The sequence below is a fragment of the Polistes canadensis genome, unplaced genomic scaffold (genome assembly GCF_001313835.1).
Source record: "Polistes canadensis isolate GaletaPanama2010 unplaced genomic scaffold, ASM131383v1 scaffold_16, whole genome shotgun sequence".
Lineage (NCBI taxonomy): Eukaryota > Metazoa > Arthropoda > Insecta > Hymenoptera > Vespidae > Polistes > Polistes canadensis.
In genome coordinates, this window is record NW_014569563.1 from 730,733 (window position 1) to 735,903 (window position 5,171).

A 5,171-nucleotide genomic window follows, 5' to 3' on the forward strand; every position below is an offset into this window, starting at 1 on the left:
TGCAGACAGACACACACACACACACAATTTTCTTCGAGTTTTCATCGCCTTAAGCGATTTAAGTAACCTCCAGAATTTTGATTGTATTGCATGAATTTAAAAACATATCACTATAATACTAGAAAATTGAAACGTCGTGGACGTGACAGTGAAAAATATTTCAGGGGTACTATATTATGCGATTTAAAATAAATACGACAACCATTTGAAATATTTATAATATTTTATGCTTTCTATTCTATTTACCGTGATGTTACATACAAATGGAGAATAAAAGTCAGTGTTATTTAACGCGGTGTCTTGTTGCGTTATGATATTTGTTTTAAATCAGTCTGTAACGAAGTGCTGTAACAAAAGATAAAAAATAAAAGTTAAATTCAGAAATAATTTTTCAAAAATATTAAATAACGCGAATAACACTTTTGCCGAAAGATCAGTATTTTTTCGTTAGTTTCTGCGATTAAAGTTGAATTTATCGATCGACTTACTTTTGGAAATGGCACAGGCAGTTTGCCTTTGGGATTGAATGTTCCATAGCCAGGGAACTGAGGGAGCCCACGACTCTTTGGAGCAGCATGTGCACAAACTGCCAGTATTACAACCATCAAGATCACGAGAAAGTTTGTTAGTTTCATCTTGGCTAGTGATCTATAAAAGGAAGATGAAGATCATAAGTTGGCAGAGTTAAAAATAAAATTAGTTTCAACTTTTGATATATAGTATAACATTTACATAATACTAGTTTTAATTATTTATTGTAGTTTTTATTGTTAATATATAAATTGCATCATTAGTTTTTTTTTTTTTTTACAATAATATAATGATCATGATTATTATTATAATCATCATAGAAATATAATAACATTGTTTCTTTATTTTTTTTTTTCAACGATATATTGTACAATTTTTATTACGAAAAGTTATAGATAAAATTTTAACAATAATATCTCTCGAGAGATATAATTAACGTCTAATTTTTTCATACAAAATGTCCCTGTGTCTCGAAGAAAAAGAGAAATATAAATGAAAAGAACATGCTTACTTCTATCTTCCACGGACTCGCAATTGTACTATAAAACAGATAGGATGAATACGTTTATATATATTGTATATAAATCCAAGCGAATTCATTAATAAATGAATGCATGTACAATCCCGTGCCTATATAATTGAGCGTGAGAGAGAGATAAAAGATTGAGAAGATCAAATATTGAAGAAGAAGGGAGCAACGAAATCGGGGAATAACAGGCTACCGTCTTATCTGCAATATACTATGACCCCAAGACTATTTCCTCGTAAGAAGTATTGCAATTGCGTCACGTTTGGATTCGTACGTGTAATAGTAATAGTAGTAGTTTGTAATAAACTGGGATGCACATAGGCGTTGGGAGTTACCATCAAAAAAGTATATATGTATATGTATATTTACGTCAGGAATAAGTTCTTATCTTTTCAACTACGGTGAATTTTTTGGATGACTTCTTATACGTTATTTCGCATGAGTAGTAGTAGATGGGAAGAGAGGTTACAATTTCTAGCGGAAAAGCATAAAGTCGGTGAAGAACCATTCGATTTTCTCTTTTCTTTTCTTTTTTCTATAATTGAAAATTCATATAATATAATATAAGTAATGAAATAAACAACGATTATTGATAGATCATTTCTGATATCTTGAAATTAATTATCGTCACAAGTGACGAATACATATGATTATGCCATTTGTGGGAATCCTTAATAAATGCGAAATTAAACCGGTATAACCCGATCGTCGTGTACACGTAACATTTATTAAATCAAGGAAAAGAACATATATTATTTAACGAAAAGGAATAAAAGAGTTGATTAGTATAATATATTATTCCTATGTTATTTCAGATCTTATTTATAAAGCGAAAGTTTCAAATTATAAATTATTGTTATTATAATTTTATAGAACATTAGAGAATTCTTTTTTACTGATACATATTTTCTTTTAACGAAATGATTGCGATTGAAAATTTCATGATATTTAAATTGTCCTACTTCTTGATAGGTATTTGTTTTTGTTTATGAGAAAAGTTTTGCATAAAATTTAACATTTAAATTCTTTAAAGTTAAAAACATCCAGAAGGAAAAAACTATAACGATTTAAAGATGTGTATTTTATGGTAAATAGTTTAACGTTTTAACAATCAAACTAGTTAAAAGTCGATACAACTCGGATCATGTGAGCAAAACTCTCTGGGAAATGGTGGTTCCATGATGTCGTATAACAAAAGACACGTGTTATTTTAGAGGCAAAGAAGATAATTAGACTTGGAAGTTTCGTTCGTACGTGAATGAACGAAACTCGTGAGGTCCGGATTAATTATGGCAAATACCATCGCAAGATAGCCATATATATATATACATGTACATGTATATATATGTAAATAAGATCTTCGAACTTGACTTTCCGCAAAGCTTTGCCAAGGAGCCTTGCTATAGCTAGTGCGTGCCAAAGGGAGATGATGATGAAGTGAATGCTCTCGAAAACGAGGACCAAAACGTCAAGTATCATTATACCATTTTTACTCCCTTGAATTCTCGAGATGCAATTAGAGGTCCGGACAGACATCAGCGCCGAGAAAAAAGAAACGAACTTTTTTGGGTAGAGGAAATGGCAGAGAAAGGGAACGAGATAAATACACATATAGATATACAGGGTGTCCCATACGGAATCTTACATTCAATTATTTCTACAGCTATTTACTATTTTTTTTCTTTGTTTTTTTTTTTAAATCCTACAAAGAAAATTTCATTTTATTTCGAGATTGATAAATTTTCAATTACGATAAACGAATAATTAAGCGTAAAACTTTATATGAGACATCCTGTATACATGTATATGTAAAATTACATCTATATATATATATATATAAAAAGAAATGGAAACAAGAGGAGAGGAAAAAGACAGAGAAGGAAGAGTCCATTCGCTTTTGTCGACCATATAGCTTTTCCGATTTTGTACGCAGCCGAGCTGTCTCTCGTGCCGTTATGCATTATTCATGTTGGTCCACTTGCACGCGTACCAGTTTCCGGGTCCGCTTTTCTTCCTTTGCTCTCAGTTTCCGGTGCTTATCACATCATGGTGCATTAATACTGCGTGTACAGCATGCACGTGATCCAGCCCGATACGTTCGTTATTTTGTACTCTGCGTTTCTATTTTTTTCTTTTCTTTTCTTTTTGACCCCAATCGAACGTTATTATGACCGTAAATAATAGAACATTATAGATAAACGTTAATATATTATATTATTATCAAATTAATTTAAAACTTTGCTAATAGAAAATTTGTAACGATTTTTTTCTTCTTCAAGGATTTTCCGTGTATCGATTTTCGGTTGTAGTTACATTCATTCGGTTGATCGTTAATTTAAATTCAAAAACGAGTTTGGCATTAAACCGTGAAAATTAAATTATCGTTAGACATGTTTGTTGGCCGACAAACAATCATATGAATGATTCACGTTTCGTTGAGTTTTAATATGGAAAGTAAAATAATTCGTTGGTTATTTACACGTTGAATGGATGCTATAAATCTGTGTATAAAAAATATGCTTCGTAGAATCTAGCTCCTTTTTCTTTTTTTTTTTTTTTTTGTCGATAAAACAAATCGATTCGTTATTGATATATGATAACAAAAGAGACAAACTATCATCCCTATAGTATTTTAAGCGTAACTTTTTGCATCTCATCGGAAAGATTCGTATGTATCTAATAAATCATCAGAGACAATTTTTAACATAATCTTTGGAATGTGTTCTCGCATTTTTATGTGATATTTCTTCTTATTACAAATTCAAGTATTTCTTACTTTCTCTCTGCATTATTTCTTTTTACTTACAGTCAAGAGTAGCACGGCACACACACACACACACACACATATATATCATTTCGGTTAGGTAATAGCCTCTTATTTCACGTTATTTCTCTCATGCGGGAATACTGTTGAATCTAATCGCAATTCATTAGACCGAAGCCGCAAGTAGGTGGTTATGAACGTAACTCTATATAAAAGCTTCACAACAGAAGGGGCACATCAAACGCAGGCGTAGGATGCTATACGTGCTTTTCAGAAATGTTTAGTTAATATTCACAGATCATGGTAGACGATGATTTTCGATGAGAAGAGGACGGTGGGGAACTGCTTTGCGAGTCCGAATGGGTTTATACAGTATTTCCTGTTTTTCAAATATCAATTTCACATATATATTTATTCAGGTGTACATTTTATAGTACGAGAAAACACATTTGCATGATAGCGATTATTAATAAATACATCTGCTCTTTTTAACGTGCTAAATTTAATAAAATTTGTTGAATTTCACCTCGAATAAATTTATCGTACAAACTATTTCCCTTTTCTATTATTATTTGTTTGCAATAATTTTATTACATCTTGCAATCACGTTGCTTATGGTAATGATCATGAAACTATTTTTTTGTTCTTTCTTTCATTCTACTTAACGACGAAATTCGTAGTAGTCATTGAGAGTATCAAGCACGGAGATAAAACCTCGGCTGAATGATTTATCATCGTTTGAAGTGACTAAATGCGTTAGAAAGGAAGAAGGATAAGTTCGAACGGTTTTCGATGGAAAAGAGGAAAGACGGATTTTAGCGATTTCTTTAAAAAAAAAAAAAAAAAAAAAAAAAAAAAAAAAAAAAAAAAAAAATCTGACGCGAGACAAACCGTTTCTCTAATTTTTCCTCATCGATTTTCATGATGTAATACGCGGAAAAAGGGATTGATCCCATTGTAATAAGTAGCAGTTGACGCTTTTTTTCTCGTTATCAGCTTCGTTAAATTTTTTAACGAAGAATTCGAGATCAATCGGATACAATCGTATGGGAAAAAATGGTTTAATTCTTCGTAGTGACTCGTTTAATCGAAAACAATGGAAACGATTACCACTTCATCGATTTTTCTGCCAGTTCGTCGGAAAATCGGCTGGTCAGAAATGCAATATATATTCGAGAGTATCGATTTTTTTTTTTTTTAATTTTTATTTGTTCACCATCTCTTCCTTCCTTCCTTCCTTCCTTCCTTCCTTCCTTCCTTGTTTCATCTATCTCTATCTTCGTTTCACGCATGCGAAAACTTGTTCTTTACTGTCCCGCTATCTTTCTCCTTTTAATTTTCTTTTTG

At 31.5% G+C, this 5,171-nt stretch overlaps 1 long non-coding RNA gene across 1 annotated transcript; it reads right to left on the reverse strand.

Moving 5' to 3' along the window:
- Nucleotides 1-204: 204 nt before the first annotated feature.
- On the reverse strand, nt 205-1,141 carry LOC106793603. The gene is made up of 3 exons (XR_001382440.1): nt 1,043-1,141; nt 489-648; nt 205-345 (listed from the first exon to the last, which is right to left on the reverse strand). It is a non-coding gene; the product is annotated as an uncharacterized LOC106793603 (long non-coding RNA).
- Between the last annotated feature and the right edge of the window lie 4,030 nt (nt 1,142-5,171).